This window comes from Myotis brandtii, unplaced genomic scaffold (assembly GCF_000412655.1).
Source record: "Myotis brandtii unplaced genomic scaffold, ASM41265v1 scaffold3075, whole genome shotgun sequence".
In the NCBI taxonomy this organism is placed as follows: Eukaryota; Metazoa; Chordata; class Mammalia; order Chiroptera; family Vespertilionidae; genus Myotis; species Myotis brandtii.
This window is the reverse complement of record NW_005361763.1, coordinates 140,818-157,881: the sequence shown is the minus strand read 5'-3', so window position 1 is coordinate 157,881 and position 17,064 is coordinate 140,818. Positions and strand designations below refer to the sequence as shown.

Genomic DNA, 17,064 nt, shown 5'->3' with positions numbered 1-17,064 from the left:
TTAGAGTATAAATTCCCTGAGAGCTGGAACACATCTGTTCAACATTTTACCTCAGTATCTAGCACTTAATAGGTGCTCAGTAAATATTTGTCAAATTCATAACTTCATAAATAGTTCTAGAAGCAAACAGATCTAGTTTTTAATTCTTTTTCTACCTCTTCCTACCTATGTGGCCTTGGATATGTTTCATAGTTCTCTATAATTTAGTTTCCTCAGCTATAAATGAACACAATTAAACTAAATAATACATTATTTTCATCATCATATTGATTTCTTATTATATATCTGGTCCTCTCAGCCCTACAAAATCTACTTGCAAAGTATAGTCCATACACACACTCATGTTTGAAAAGCCAATCCTGAGCTTCCATATCTGAATGTTTCCTTTAATCCTGTGACTCAAACTCTGGCATCCAAAATCTACCAAGCACAGAGTCAGAAGAGATTAAGGGAACAATTATTTCTCTTACATGTGTTCTGATTTTTCCTGAGGTGTTTTGTCTGAGACTTTTAAAACCATGGTGACAGACACATACTGTATATAATAAAGGGGCAGAACACCTGTCAAGCAAGTATGAGCAATTTATCCAACAAACTGTCCCTTCTTCCCTGAGGGTTTGTAATCCAATAGTCTGTAAAACGAAATGAGCAATTCATGGGATATAATCTTGCATCTGCTCTTTCAATGCCCTAAGATTTATCATGCTGATTTGGCAGACAGTTTACTCCTATTATGAACTAGATGCCATCCTAATGTGAGTTAAAATCTACATAGAACATACATACTCTATGATGATAATTTAACAGTAAACTTTAAAATGTCTTTGAATAATGCTATGAAGTATATTTTAGAGAAAATGCTTGAGGGAAATCATAAAACAATTGAACTCATGGTATCTCTCCAGCTTGTCGTCACTACCTAGACCACTGCCTCACAGAGTTGTGCACATTAAAAGAGTAGTTTTCAAGTTTACTACCAAAATGCATTTTTTAAAACATATTTTTATTGATTTCAGAGAGGAAGAGAGTGGAAGAGAGATAGAAACATCAATGATAAGAGAGAATCATTGATTGTCTGTCTCCTGTATGCCCCCAACTGGGGATCAAGCCCACAACCTGGGTATGTGCCCTGACCGGGAATCAAACCATGACCTCCTGGTTTATAGGTTGATGCTCAATCACTGAGCCATGCAGGCTGGGCCCAAAATGCATTTTTGAAAGTTAATCAGGAAATATTTTTTAAAACTGTTGTTATCTGGACTCACTTGAATATCTTCATGCATTGCTTCAGTCCAGGGAGTTTTTTCTTACATTTTCTGACTAAACTTTATTTGTTCACTCATTCAACACATATTTATTGTGTGGGCATTTCTATTAAGAACTAATCCAGGCCCAGGTGGTGTGGTTCAGTGGTTATTGTTCGATTCTTGGTCAGGGCACATATCGGGTTGCAGACTCAATCCTCAATAGGGGGTGTGCAGGAGGCAGCTGATCAATGATTCTCTCTCATCATTGATGCTTCTATCCCTCTCTCCCTCTCCCTTCCACTCTCTTAAATAAATGAAAACATCATTTAAAAAAAAAAGAAGAAAGAGACAAGTATTCCAGGAACTGAGGATTTGATGAATAAGACATGGTCCTGAAACCAAGAATAGAAGACCCCAGAGGCTCAAATACTTGCTGCCACAAAAGCCAAACTCATGAGGCCAGTGCAGGTGGGAAGGAAAGAGGTTTATTCAAATGTGACTTAAGAAGATGGAAGACTCCTTTCTCAAAAATCCATCTTAACATCTCAGTGTAGGGAGAGAGAAAATAGCACAAAGAGATCACGGGAAGAAGGTTGGTGGAATTTCTGGTGATGTTCAGTCCTTGCTCTTGCTCATTATTTCTGTTCTGATGTTATTTTTTAACATGTGTCAACCAGACCTTTGCAGTTTAACTTCCAGTGTTAGTGTTGCTTTAATAGGTTGTTAAACTGTAATGATAACTTGACTGGAGATGACAGAATACATAATTTTGATCACTAGATTGGTCATATTAAATCATGGTTACAAGAGTAACAAACTGGCCTTAACATTTATGAAAATTAACATGGTAGCTTTGTTATAAATTCTTTTATAAGCTTACTAGAGGCCCATTGCAGGAAGATTCCTGCAAGAATAGGGCTTCCTGCGGCCTTGCTCCCTCCCGTCTCCGCTGCCTAGGCTCCACTCCTGTCTCCACTGCCTTGGCTCCCTCCTTTCTCCGCTGCTTCGCTCCCTTCTGCAGCACTTGGCTTCCTTCTACACTGTCTTCAGTCTTTGCTCCGTGTCTGCGTATGCAAATTAACTGCCATCTTTGTTGGGTTAATTTGCATACTCACTCTGATTGGCTGGTGGGCGTAGCGAAGGGACAGTCAATTTGCATGTTTCTTTTTCATTAGTGTATATTTTACAGTACATTCTTATTTCACTTCTATTCTATGGCTAGTCAGACTAATATAAGTAGTATAGCATATTCCCTTGCCATTATTGTCCCTTCCTTTAAAAGGTCTATAATCTGCCAAAACCTGTTTGGCTCAGTGGATAGAGTGTTGGCCTGCAGACTGAAGGGTCCCAGGTTCGATTCCGGTCAGGGGCATGTACCTGGGTTGCGGGCACATCCCCAGTGGGAGATGTGCAGGAGGCAGCTGATCGATGTTTCTCTCTCATCGATGTTTCTAACTCTCTATCCCTCTCCCTTCCTCTCTGTAAAAAATCAATAAAATATATTTTTTTAAAAAAAGGTTTATAATCTAATGAAGAAGATAGATGGGAAAATTCAGTGATAATAGTGGGGGTACTATTCTAACAAGTTTGTAGGTATTTATATGAGTCATTCTTAAATTTTCAATTTGATTCATTTATAATTTACCCATTTATTTGATGTCTCCCATATTCAAATCACTAAAAGAATACACTAGGAGCTCTATTAGAAGAAAGAATCAGGACTTTAGACTTCAGGGAAGCCTCTGCACTTAACATCTATGTCTTGGTAACTCTTATGTGTATGTTTCTAGTCCAGATCTTCCTGCTCACTTCCAGATTCTTTTATTCAACAATCTACTGGACATTTTCATATAGCATTCCAGAGGTTCATCAGCTGTGCAGGCTCCCAATAGAATTATTATGATTCACCCTAAGTGTGTCTATATTCTGGTTAATGGCCCCAACACGTGTTTCATTAACCAGAAACTTGGAATGGGACTTGGATTTTTCATTCTCCTTAATTCACCACATGTAATCATTCGCAACACCTGTCCATTTTATCATCTACATATTTCCTTATTCTGTTCTTTCCTCACCCCTGCTACTACCTTAATTCTTTCCCTCATTATCTCTAATCTAGACAATCATAAGAGTCTCCTCAGGTGGTCTCCCTGACTCCAGTCAACCCCTCCTCTAACCAGCAATTTTCAACTGGTGTGCCAGAAGAACTTTTCAAACATGCAATACCTGACTATCTAGTCAGGGATACCGACCTCTTTTCCCTTAGGTCAGGGTGGAGAACATCCGGCCCCATGGGATATATAAGGCGCACAAAATCATTTGGTCTTGCCCTGCCAAGGCATTAGGGGTTATTGGCAGAAAAAAGGTTATCCACCCCTGTCTTAGATTGTCAAGTAAAATAATGACAACAGCCAACACAATAATAGCTGTCCAGTATGAATGAATCAAAACTATACCTATTTTTTGTCAGATTGGTAAAGAACATATATTTTGTTTTTTGTTAACCCACTGAATTTTAGGAAGAGTGGAAGAGAGATGGAAAGACAGAGAGAAGCATTGATGTGAGAGAAACACATCGATTGTTTACCTCCTGCATGAACCCTGACCAGAGCCCGGGCCAGGGAGGAGCCTGCAACCAAGGTGCGTGCCCTTGACCGAAATTGAACCCGGGATCCTTTAGTCCATAGGCTGATGCTCTATCCACTGAGCCAAACCTGCTAGGGCAAAGAAAATATAATTTGATGTGCTGTAGAATTTTAGTAATTAGTTCTTGTATGCCCTGAGGTGAAAAAGGTTGAAAATCGCTGCTCTAACCCATTCTCTTCATCACTACTGATGTAATGGCTCCAAATGCATGTTATCATGGCCTTCCACTGTCCAAAACCTTTAAATGATTCCAAATTCTATAAGATAAAGTCCAAGTCCCTTAGTGATATGGCATCGAGTGGCTGCCTCATGCACACTCCAACCAGGGATTGAGCCCTCAACCCGGGTATGTGCCCTGACAAGGAATCGCACCGGTAACCGCTTGGTGCATGGGTCAATGCTCAAGCCCTGAGCAACACCGGCAGGCCTATCCTTCACTTCTTAACATATGTTAGTGGCTCCACTTTTTTTTTTAATTAAAGATCAGAATCTTTAGCACAACCCTTACCACTCTCAAGACTCCTAGCCTTATCTTGAGTTTAGGCTCCATCCCGACTCCTCTCTCCAATCCTGCCAAACTAGCTATATTCAGTCCTTTTATCTTACAATCATTAGACACACAGGGGATTTTAAATTATCTACTGAAGGAAATAAAGTCAGTAAAGATATTTGATCAGGTGGTTACCATGATGCTTGATTTCCTCTCTGAAATCAATAAAAAAAATATGTAAAATATATATCAGAAAAGGAAGATGTCCAGATATAGTGATTGATTGGATGCATCCTGTGTGGTCAGCCAGAAAATTAGTCAATAATGCAGGTGTGACTTGTGTGATGGTGGTGCCCCGAAAAGAGGTAGGAAGAGATATGAGACATTTCAGAGAAAAAAAAATCTACAGGACTGTGTGCCTGGCTAGTTATGAAGACTAAAGGAAAAAATAAACCACCTGAAACTGGTTCCCCTAATGAGAGGGAACAACTAGAATGAGGTCTTGGTTTAGACAATGAGTCAAGTTGAAGGAGAGCTGACTGAAGGACATGTTCCTATGGAGGCACAGGCTGTGGAGAATACAGATCTGGGAGCATCCACTGAGCACTGAGGATGAGCAAAGGCTTATGTGGACCAACTGTTTGGGGAAGCCTGGAAAGAGAAGAGCCAGAAGGTCAAAAGTGAGCCTGAAGAAGTGCCTGGAGTAGAGGAATCAGATACGCTATCAAAGAGCTGGGCAGAGTCTGGAATGTATGGTATCTTATAAATCAGAACAGAGGAGGTTTCAAGGAGGAGTAGGTGGCCGGTGCTATCCAATGGAGGTCATAGAAAGTCATGGAAAACAAAGACCAAGAGATGGCTTTGGATTTGGATTTGGTAAAAAGTAATATTATTCTTGACTTTTGAGAGCATCTCTTTAGAGCAAGCACCGGTAATATTATTCTTGACTTTTGAGAGCATCTCTTTAGAAGATAAGAGCAAACACCACAGAAGAGAATCCTAAGAAATAGGTCTCCATTGCCCCCTGAAAACAAAAAAGAAGTTTCGTGACCAGTTTAATTTATATATTTTTGAAAAGTTAGAAAGAGAAGCCACTGTTCACTCACCGGACATCCTGAAACACCTCTTTGTGTTCAAGAATAGGCTGCCAGATTTTGTAGGCAGAAACCAAAGACCACATGAAACAATTCTCTTAAAACCTCCAGGGTGGGAGAAGCTGTGAAAAATCCCAGTATGAGATGTTTTCAGAAACTGTCCCCATCTCCCATTCCTGCTTAGTTAGTAGAATATTTGCAGGCAGTTGTTTTTCTCCAATAATGTCTGCATTCTGCCATTGCAACATGCGAAAAGGCAGCTGGCTGCTTCCTGTTTGTGTGTTGCTCTTAAACTCACTCAAACCTGAAATAGCCCAACTTTGAAGCCACGTTTTCATAAGCTTCTTAAGGTCTTAGAAAACATCTAAACTCCCATTTATTCATTCCAAACCTCTGTATAAACTATTTATCAGAAATACCCACCTCCTAGTTTTCACTCAAGGAAATGAAGTAGCTGTTTCCAAAAGCTCTTTTAATAATCCCCTTTACCAGTAATTCACCTTTTAGTGATTTCCGTGTGTACCAAACATTATGCTAGCTTCTGAAAAGATAAATGAGTTCGCCCTCAGGAGAATTTACACTTCAGTTGGGAATAACGGAATAATGTGTGCTCTCTTTCTCCCATGGGAGAAGGTCTGAATTCCAAACAGAGCAGATATGAAGATGTGTGAAGGGTCCCAGCTCAGCTTATCACAGGAGAGTGAGTGAGTGAGGAGATGCATTGGTTTCCTGTTCCCTGCAGAGCACTGCTCTTCTCTGAAAATCACTTGTCTTTACAATTGGTAGTTGGGGTGTGGACCGGAGTAGAGAGCCCAGGGCTCTGTAAAGATAAAAATTATTTCACCTGAAAAGGGGCATGGGTTGTACTTTATTCTTTTCATTTTGGAGTGAACATTAATTTTTTTTTTTTTTTTTTTGCTGTTTACTGGGAACTAATTACAATTTGCTCTCACCTATGGTAAAATTGTAAAATGAAGATTAGTAGAGGGAGTGGAGAGATTTGAATGACTTTATCTAAATGAGAAAATGCATTCCTGCTTTCAATGAAAGAATTCAGCTCAGTTACAGCAATGACTTTATTTTCTCTACCTTCTGAAGAGAAATTTCAGGCTCAGGAAATCTGCCAAATCAACAAAACATTACTTCAACGTACAGTGGGGCCTTGACTTATGAGTTTAATTTGTTCCGTGATGGAGCTCGTAACTCAAATCAAAATGTGAACGAGTGAGACACGTGATGCTGGGCTGATGTTGTGGCATTCACTGTGACGTTTGCTGCGCCAACTAGCGGTGGGGTATCTGAAGCTGGTTCGTAACCCGAATTTTAGCTCGCAATTCAAAGCAAAAAATCGGCCGAGAGACGGCTCTTATCTCGAAAAACTCGTTAGCCCAAATTTCTAAGCTTATGCTTTGGTATTGGTAATGTTTTGTTTTAGATATATTTTTATTGATTTCAGAAAGGAAAGGAGAGGGAGAGATACAAACATCAAAGATGAGAAGGAATCATTGATCCACTGCCTCCTGCACGCCCCACACTGGGGATCAAGCCCACAATCTGGGCATGTGTCCTGACTGGGAATCGAACCGTGACCTCCTGATTCATAGGTCAACACTCAACCACTGAGCCATGCTGGCGGGCAGTAATATTTTTTTAAAGTTAAGTTTCATTCATCCACTATACATTTTTAATTTATTAGTATTATGTATCTTCATGCCTCTAAATTCTCTTATTTTTCTGCTCTCAATTAGGAGGCACTGTTCAAGCCAACAGCATTTATTTATTTATTTATTTATTTATTTATTTATATAAATTAACCCATTTATTATAGGCTAGCAATGTTTTAAACTGTGGGACTTCTACTGGTCTTTCAGTTGCTTCAGTCTTCTAATGGCAGATTTTACTGTGCTGGCAGAAGAGGTGCTGTAGTTCCAGGTACCACCAGCTACTGTTTTCATGCAGGAACCACAGTGCCAGATCCCCACAGCTCATCTATTCATCTTGGTTTTGCCATAGAAGGAGCAAGTGTATTTGGCATGCTGGCTGATTTCAATTTTCTGCACCATTTTCCCGAGGGAGGTGCCAAAATGGGTCCTGTATTTACCGACAATTTGGACCTTCTAGGTCAGTGGTTCTCAACTTGTGGGTCGCGACCCCTTTGGGGGTTGAACAACCCTTTCACAGGGGTCGCCTAAGACCATCGGAAAACAAATATATAATTACATATTATTTTTTGTGATTAATCACTATGCTTTAATTATGTTCAATTTGTAACAATGAAACTGGGGGTCACCACAACATGAAGAACTGTATTAAAGGGTCGCGGCATTAGGAAGGTTGAGAACCACTGTTCTAGGTGCATTTATAGTAGCCATGTTCCCACAAACTAGGTCAGACCAGCCAACAGCTTTTGGAAGTCAATAGCAGGGAAAGAAATGTTGTCCTACTTCCTTGGTAGAAGAATGCTTTAAAAGTTAAGGTACATTAGGAATTTCCCTCAAATGAAATATTGAGTTCACCTGTGGCTACCTTGCCTTTACTTACACCCTGTTAGTTTAAAAACAGACCAACCTGATTGTTTTATAACTGTTCCATGTTTGTTTATTGAGCTAGATAGATCAGGTGCTAATGAGAAAGGTCAATTCAAGAACTTACTGACATAAGTTTAGCCTCTATAGTGAGAGTATGAGCTTCATGAAGGCAAAAATTATTTTAAAAGTTCTCTGAATTTTTTCCTCTCCTGAGTAAAATCAGCAGGGAATTAGTACTTAAAAGAATACCTAGGGTCATAGAATCAGGGAGGTAAGAGGAACCTCATACACCATCAAGGGCAGTGCTGTTCAATAGAAATATAACAAAATCCACAATGAGAATAACATATGTAATTCTAAGTTTTCACATTTCAAAAAGCCAATAAAGTGGCATTAACTTTGATAACATATTTTATCCAAGCCAATAGATCCAAAATATTATCATTTCAACATATATTCAATAGCAATTATGAGTAAGGTATTTTACATTATTATTTATACTAAATATCCAAAATTCAGCACCTGTTTTGTACCTACACCCCCTCTCAGTTTAAGCTGGCCATATTTCAATTGCTCCATAGTCACATGTGGCTAGTGGATTTCATAGTGGACAGTACAGGTATAGAGTCTAACCCCTGCACTTTATGGATGAGAAAACAGAGATTCAGAGAGGTAAGTGACCAACCAACCGATGAGATGAAGACAAACACTAGAGAGAAGGAGACTGCATAACATGAAATCACAGGGTTTCCCTACTGGGAAAGTTGTGATGACTTTTCTTACTTACTAAGCCCATGTAACACCTCTCTTTTCTCCTTCACCTCCAGATACCTTAACCCAAAAGTCTGGGTAATGATGATGAAGTCTCTGCCTTCAAGTATAGGCAAGCAACTTGTTCCTAGGAACTGACTGTATTTGCTCTGCTCCACCCACAGATAAGTCAGGATCACTTTTTAATAATCAGCTTGCCCTGACCATTTTCCAGGTATTCATTCTTTGATACACTAATTGCGTGTGTTGACTGTAACCCACAAACAGAGAGGATGGGAAGTCCCTGGGGGTACAGTAGCTTGGACAAAGGATGTGGGGCACAAAAGACTGAGTACTTACCTGTGTCCTGGGGAAGGTGGGGAAGGCAGAGAGGCTTCTAAGACAAGGCCCAGCCCTAACCGGTTTGGCTCAGTGGATAGAGCGTCAGCCTGAAGACTCAAGGGTCCCAGGTTCGATTCCGGTCAAGGGCATGTACCATGGTTGCAGGCACATCCCCAGTAGGGAGTGTGCAGGAGGCAGTTGATCGATGTTTCTCTCTCATCGATGTTTCTAACTCTCTATCCCTCTCCCTTCCCCTGTGTAAAAAATCAATAAAAATATATTTTTTAAAAAAGAAAAAGGCCCAGCCAGTGTTGCTCAGTGGTTGAGAATCAACTCATGAACCAGGAGTAGATGTGGCTCAGTGGTTGAGAATCAACTCATGAACCAGGAGATCATGGTTCTATTCCTGGTGAGGGCACATGCTCAGGTTGTGGGCTTGATTCCCAGTGGAAGGCATGCAGAAGGTAGCAATGATTCCCTCTCATCATTGATGTTTCTATCACTCTCTCTCTCCAAAATCAATAAAAATATTTTTTTAAAAAGAAAAGAAAAAAGGGAACACTAAGGAAAAAATCTATATAAAAAGCCAGTGCCTGGAACGCTGTAATGACCAGAATGACCGGTCGCTATGACGCCCACTGCCGCCACACCAATCGTGGGTGGGGCTGGCCGGCCAACCTCCCATGGCTCCTCCCCTGGCTGCTGACCCTTGAACGGCCTCCCCCCACCCAATTCTGGGGCAGGGCCAGCTGGCCCACCACCCACAGCCTCTCCCCAAGACTGCCCCATCCCCAATTGGCCCCCCACCCCAATCGGGGGCAGGGGCCCCCTGCCAATCGCCCTTGGCCCCTCTACCCAGCCAGCCCAGCCTTTATGGGGCCCTGATCAGGGTGGGCCAGCCGGCCAACCTCCCGCCATCTCCTCCTCCGACAGGCCTGGCCCGGCCTGGATCTGCCCCAGTTGAGGTCAGGCCGGCTGGACCCCACCCGTACACAAATTGTGCACTTGGCCTCTAGTAGTAGATAAAAAGAATACTAAAGTAAAAATAAGGCTGCTTTTTTTTTTTCTTGCAAGGGAAAAGAACTTATACATGATGCAGCCACTGTGGAAAGCAGTATAGAGTTACTTCAAAAAATTAAAAAAGGGGTCCCTGGTTCTGGTCAGCTGGGGGGGTGTTGGGGGGGGTGAGGGACCTGCTGGTCAGACCGGCTATAGATGTCCATTTGCTTACCAATGTCGGTGGTTTGGGCTTGTTATTTCTACTGGGTCCTTTGACAGGTGGTTACTCACCCTGCTGGACACTCGGCTGCAGCCCAACAGACAGCTGTGGGGACCAAGTGATGTAGGTACTGGGTTCCTTTTATGCCAAGTACTGAATTTTTAAAAATTGAATGGTAGAGGCTTTTTTAGATTTGGATGTGGCAGCGTCATGGGTAAGACAGTAGGCTTTGATGTTAGAGCTCTGATTCAAATCCCGGCTGGACCGCTGGCTCCAGTGGGGTTGTGAGGGAGACATTCACCAGAGCCTGTTCCCCCTTTAAGATGGGATGGAAGCTCTTCCTGGGGTCCCTGCCTGTGCAGTGCTGAGGCCTGGCCCTCAGAGGCCAGCGGTGACTCGGCTTGTGGCCGTCCCTGGAAGGCAGGGGCCAGATCGGTTCATTCACAGTCGCTGGGATGAAGCAGAAACTCAGTGTTGGAATGAGAAACCTCTTACCTGGCTCCCCTCCCAGCAGGTTCACCTTAAACTCGTTCTTCCGGCCAAGTGTCCCGCTGAAGAGCTCCCGGAAGGACCCCTTCCTGGGAGTTTTTCCTAAACCTCCATTTAGTGCTTTAGAACTTGTATGAACAGTTCACACATTTAGAACACGATCGAGTCCACCACCGCACGGAGAATCACTGTTAGTGATTCTAAATTGTGTTTGTTTGTTTTACAATATTGGTGTCCTGCTGTATGTGTGGTTTTCTATCCAGCTCTTTCCACTTAACATCCTTTTTTGTATCATCAAATATTTTTGAGGACGTGAAAAAAAATTAAAAATGAAACCTATGACCCAGCCATTCCACTTCTGGGAATTTATCCGAAGAAACCTGAAACACTAATTCAAAAGAATACATGCACCCCTATGTTCACTGCAGTGGTATTTACAATAGCCAAGATTTGGAAGCAGCCCCAGTGCCCATCAGTAGGTGAGTGAATAAAAAAGCTGTGGTACATTTACACAATGGAATACTACTCTGCCATGAAAATGGAAATCTTACCCTTTGCAACAGCATGGATGGACCTGGAGAGCATTATGCTAAAAGAAATAATCTAGTCAGAGAAAGAAAGTACCATATGATTTCACTCATGTGGAATCTAATAAACAAAATGAACTAACAAGTAAAATAGAGACAGACTCATAGAGAGCAGGCCTACAGCTGTCGTGGGAGGAGGGCAACTGGATAGGGGAGATGGAGGGATAGAGCAAAAAAAAAAAAATAATCTAAAAGAAAAAAACTCACGGAAACAAAGTGTGGTGATTGCTGGGGAAGGAGAGGAAGAGGGAGGTGCAGGAGGGAATGGGAGGATAAACCACCTTAAACTCGTTCTTCCGGCCAAGTGTCCCGCTGAAGAGCTCCCGGAAGGACCCCTTCCTGGGAGTTCTTCCTAAACCTCCATTTAGTGCTTTTGAACTGGTATGAACAGTTCACACATTTAGAACACGATCGAGTCCACCACCGCACGGAGAATCACTGTTAATGTCATGATGCTGTCGCGTCTGGCACTTCTCTAAATTGTGTTTGTTTGTTTGTTTTACAATATTGGTGTCCTGCTGTATGTGTGGTTTTCTATCCAGCTCTTTCCACTTAACATCCTTTTTTGTATCATCAAATATTTTTGAGGACGTGAAAAAAAATTAAAAATGAAACTTATGACCCAGCCATTCCACTTCTGGGAATTTATCCGAAGAAACCTGAAACACTAATTCAAAAGAATACATGCACCCCTACATTCACTGCAGTGGTATTTACAATAGCCAAGATTTGGAAGCAGCCCCAGTGCCCATCAGTAGGTGAGTGGATAAAAAAGCTGTGGTACATTTACACAATGGAATACTACTCTGCCATGAAAATGGAAATCTTACCCTTTGCAACAGCATGGATGGACCTGGAGAGCATTATGCTAAAAGAAATAATCTAGTCAGAGAAAGAAAGTACCATATGATTTCACTCATGTGGAATCTAATAAACGAAATGAACTAACAAATAAAACAGAGACAGACTCATAGAGAGCAGGCCTACAGCTGTCGTGGGAGGAGGGCAGCTGGATAGGGGAGATGGAGGGATAGAGCAAAAAAAGAATCTAAAAGCGAGAAAAAACTCATGGACACAGACACAGTGTGGTGATTTCTGGGGGAGGAGAGGAAGAGGGAGGTGCAGGAGGGAATGGGGGGATAAATGGTGATGGAAAGAGACTTGACTTGGGGTGGTGAACACACAGTACAGTGCACAGAGGATGTGTTGTAGAATTGTGCACCTGAAACCTGTATAATGTGGTTAACCAGTGTCACCCCAATAAATTCAATAAAAATGGGGGGAAAGCCCTGCCCAGGTAGCTCAGTTGGTTAGAGCATCTTCCCAATATGACAAGATTGCAAGTTCGATCTCTGGTCAGGGCACTTACAGGAATCAGCCAATGGGGTGCATGGATGGTTGGAACAACAAATCAATCATTCTTTCTCTCTCTCTCTCTCTCTCTTCTCAATTAATCAATAAAAATACAATATCAAAATATAATTACAGTATTATAGTATACTGTGGGACTCAGCTGTATGTGGTCCAAATGATTGATGTAAGCACTTTATGATGCTTTGACCATAACTGTGATGTCACTCTATTGCAGCAGATCACAATTTGGGCTGCACATTGGAACCATGTAGGAAACTTTTTTAAAAAACATTGATGCCTTCTTTTCAACCCAGACATTTTTATTTAAGTGTTTGGGATACAGCCTCGGCATTGACTCAGCTGTATGTGGTCCAAATGATTGATGTAAGCACTTTATGATGCTTTGACCATAACTGTGATGTCACTCTATTGCAGCAGATCACAATTTGGGCTGCACATTGGAACCATGTAGGAAACTTTTTTAAAAAACATTGATGCCTTCTTTTCAACCCAGACATTTTTATTTAAGTGTTTGGGATACAGCCTCGGCATTGACAATTTTAAAGCCCCCCCCCCCCAGCTGATTCCAATATGCTCCATTAGGTGGATGGGAGTGGGGAGGAAATGAGGGAGCCAGGGCCTGGTCCAGGACAGCTCAATTATAATGTGCATAGTAGGTGCTCCTACCATCCAATATCAAAAGTCAAGTACGGACAGAATCCAACCCTATCCTTGTATAACTCAGCTTCACTCTCTAACCACTCATCTCAGCCCTATCAGAGCCTGCCTTCACTGGTATTTTGATTCTCATAGATTTCTTGCAAAATTTTGATTTTTAAAACATTGCATTAAAATGTTATTTATTTTGATAACTGACTTTTGGGGGAACTCCGGTAAATCTGTGCCTGAAGTGAGTGCCTCCCTGTCTAAGCCTAATTAATTCCACCAGGAGAAACTGTTAAAGGAATTAGAAGTTCTTGCATCTTGGAAACAGGACTCAAGGTAGGGGTGGGTAAAGCAGGGGCTCACATTTTTGTTGCTATAAGCTTTGACATCTTATTTGACTTTTGAAACTGAATACTTTCATTAAAGTATGTATTACTTTAATAAAAAAAAATTAAAAGGACAGTATGTCAGTCAGTTATTTCTGTGGGCCACATGCTGGCTGATTTTAGACCAGCCTTGCATTTGACAGAGGAGGAAACAGGCACAGAGATGTGAAGTGGTTTCCTGCTGGCCATGGCAGAACCTATACCAGCGCAGACAAACATTCCTGGTCTGCTTGCTTTCCGCCCTAACAAACTTTCTTCTTCAGCCAGTAATACCACATCAACACAGCTCTTCATCCTCCCTCACCCCAGTTCTACTCCAGCTCCTCTGCCGAGGCTAGGGCCCTTTTAAGACCGTGGAGATCCGGGGCATTGTGGCTCTTAAAGGGGCCCCATCCCACACCCTATGAATCAGGTCAAAATGCAACCGCAACTCCATTTTTTCATAAATTTCCTTTTGGAATTACTTGGCTTTGGGTTGGCGATGATTTCTCAGCAATAATTATGGATTCTTTGCAACTCACGCAAAGTGAAAAAGCCTACCCCATTCATTGTTTTGAAAGCTATGCAATTTTTGTCACTGTTACATTAAACAATTTATTAAATAGACACAATGCACATTTTATAGAAATTTCAATTAAACACATTTTTTAATTTTGCAGTTTTTCTTATTTTAGAAAAACATACTTTTCTTTCCAATTCATTGTTCCTCAGATCACAGGTCCTCAGCATCAAATAGATGGAGTCCCCCTGTGGAATTAGTCCTTCTGCGGTCGAGTCCTCCTGGGGGACCAGGCACAGGAAAACCAGAAACCCTGCAGCAGCCTTCTCCTGGCTCTGTCTTAGGGACTTTAGCTTCATCTCCCAACCTGGTTAGATGTTACCACACAAATAACTTCCCTAAGGACCTGGTTCCTGCTGCCTCTTCATCGTCAGCTGTCACTGCCCCCTGCAGCACCCTGCCCGAATGGCATTTAATTCTGTTAAAATCTCAGGCTTTGTCTTGCCTGCATGTCTGTGTATGTGTAGTTTCTGCTGTTTGAAATGTACTCCCACCTCCCCAGCTATTGCTTCCTGAATCCAATTTTATTTATAGAACAAATCATTTTTCTTTTTAAAATATTGGTCTCCTTAGCTAATTTCTCTGTTATAGTACTTACATTATAATATTGCTGTTTTTATTTCTTGGCATGTCTATCTTGTCTAATAATGCCAGCAAGGCAAGAATTATATTATAGCCCCAGCTCCTAGCAAAGTGCTTGGCCCGTAGTCAGTACATAATAAATTTGGTTGAATGAATGACTGGAAAGTAAAATTGCTATTGCAACTACCGATCAGCTGCAGCAACTGGCTTTTTCTGTCCAAAGCATATCACAATTTCATTGTAACAGAAACAAAGACTGAGAGTGGAGTAAAAACCCTTTGTTTTGCCATTCTCTAGTTATGTGACTATAGACATCCCAAAACTTAGTTTTCTCACCCTTTCTATAAAATTAAGATGATATCACCCTGGCCTATATTACAGGGGTGCCCAGAAAATCAAACGATTCTTTGCGTGAATGCAGTCTGTAAACTCTCAAGCGCTCCACCAATCCAAGGCCCTGTAATGACCAAGTTGGTCATGTGGTCTCTGCTAGTGATGACAGCAGGGGGGCTCACCCAGGCCCCTCAGCATGCTGTACTTGCATCTTTCCCTGGGCGGTAGGGACAGCCCTCCTTTATGTGAGGGTATGAGGGACAGGGCACAGGAAAACCAGAAATGCTGAAAAGCACATCACTCATTCCGGGCTAATGAAGAACTCACTATAGGAGTAATACCTCCAAAGAAACAAAACCTATTTCTATAGATAGCAGCTATATAAGCTGCAAAAAGAGATTAAAAATTAAATTTCCAGTTTGAAAAGAGATATTATCATTAATTAAGGGGGAAAAAAGCACAAAATTGATCATTGGCAGAAAGCTTAAATAGAGGGAGCCACACTGCCCATAGGTGAGGAGGCCTGTGCAACCCACTGCCTGTCCCCAACCGCAGGCTTCCCGATCCTCAGCTGTAACACAGATTGGCTTGGGTAAGCCCCAGTTTCCTTCCAAGTTGTCAGTTCCGCAATCCCAAATGACCTGGGATCTAACAGTCCTGCCCAGGATTGCCTAAATTTCCCCAGGAACTAGCAGAGCATAAAGTGGTTTCATGTCTAGTTGAGAAATATAAACAGGGGTCTGTTCAAGTGGCCAGAAAACACATCACTCTGACACAGAAAGAAGACAGAGGGTGAGGAATCAGTGAGTCTAAATTGCCAAACCAAGTCTGATTTTCCAATTTGAGGGTAGAAGCCAAGCCGTTTGAGAAAGTTACATAATGGCTTGTCATTCACTCACTCTCCAGCTTTTGCTCTGTTATAGTGACTGCCTCCCCTAGACCACCTGGAAGGTGAATGTGAAGAGCCCTGACTTGTACTTGAGGCTCTGTTGCCAAACCCTCCCATAACCCTAGGTAAGTCATTTAACCCCTCAAGGCCTCAGATTCTTCTATTATAAAATGGTTGAGTTAAACAATGAATACATTTATTAATAAATTAGAGGCCCAGTGCATGAAATTCGTGCACAGTGGGAATGTTCCCATGTCCCACATGGTTCAGGGTTTGGGATCTGGAGAAGGGGCCGCACGCAAATGAAAGAGATGAGACAAGAAATAATAATTTGGAAATATTGGGGGCCAGGCGGGCAAGCCCAATGCAAGAGAAAGGACTTCCCCTGGTGCCCAGGCCTTGCCAACCTTTTATTCAATTTTGGATACACATCTAGCTCTTAGGCAGGTAATTGCGGTAACAGACAGACTAACTTAAAGGTCAGTAAATATTAGAAAGATTTACTCTGAGATTATTTGGTCAGGAAATAGCTTCAGCCCCCATTATCTGGACTAAATAATCGGTGCATAGCTCTGGCCCTTGCCATGGGTTCAAGGTTCACCAGCATTCCAGGATCCTTGTTTATACTTCTCTGATAGTGAAGATAATAGGTGGTTTCCTACACACAGGAGGGGGGTCCCCTCAGCCCAGCCTGCACCCTCTCCAATCTGGTACCCCTCGGGGGATGTCCGACTGCTGGCCTAAACCAGCAGTCGGACATCCCCCTCACAATCCAGGACCGCTGTCTCCTAACTGCTCACCTGCCTTCCTGCCTGATCGCCCCTAACTGGCCCCCCTGCCAGCCTGATCACCCCTAACCGCATCTGCCTGCCGACCTGATCGCCCCTAACTGCCCCCTGACAGC

At 42.2% G+C, this 17,064-nt stretch overlaps 1 pseudogene; it reads right to left on the bottom strand.

Annotated features, from left to right (window-relative positions):
* Window positions 1-7,284: 7,284 nt before the first annotated feature.
* Window positions 7,285-8,801, bottom strand: LOC102263112 (annotated as a pseudogene).
* Window positions 8,802-17,064: the final 8,263 nt, after the last annotated feature.